Here is a 748-nt window from a genome sequence, read left to right on the forward strand (position 1 = left end):
GATGATAAATTAACAGTGAAACTGATATAACTTTTGTCGAGGTAAATAGAATCCAAGGCACGGTAGTAGAGAACGAACCGGTCAAAGAAGAACTCCTGGCAGTTTCAAACGATGAAAATAACGATGAAGGCAAATTTCTAACTGAGTAGAACCTTAAAACCAACGATCTTTTATACCTAACGCTTGATATCGACATAGAACAGGGAGTGGGGGGGGGGGGCGGAAGGGGAAGGTGAGATGTGTCTATTTTCACTGATCCATTCAAATATGGAGCTAACTTTATCCACAGATTTATTTTCGGGAGGATTTGTTACCAAACGGGGGCTCTCTCCATCTCAAGAGTGTGATATGGATAGCTGAAGTGTTTCGAATCGGGCCTGACAAAGCCGCCGAGAAGGGCTTCTATGTGGTCTGATCGCTTTTACCTTCTGAACAGGTGAACATTCGAATCGGTTATCAAATAGCCTTATTGAAAGCCAACCTCGCCGCCGTCGTTGGGCCGCGTTTAGCAGTCAGTTATCAACGCATCCGGTGAGCTCGTTTTGGACGACGGGCCCTATTCTTGAAATATGAAACGATTGGGGTTTGAATCGAATAACACGAAGAATAAGGTTACTTGTTTTCTGTGACGCAGTAAAAAGATGGAAATAAATGACACCGTCGCGGGTAGTTTTTTTTCTCATAATGCAGCGTGATTGTTGTTCAAGGTCACTCGTCTGAGAGAAAAAAAAGTCTCTTGTTTTGCACT

This window comes from Littorina saxatilis, linkage group LG2 (assembly GCF_037325665.1).
Source record: "Littorina saxatilis isolate snail1 linkage group LG2, US_GU_Lsax_2.0, whole genome shotgun sequence".
In the NCBI taxonomy this organism is placed as follows: Eukaryota; Metazoa; Mollusca; class Gastropoda; order Littorinimorpha; family Littorinidae; genus Littorina; species Littorina saxatilis.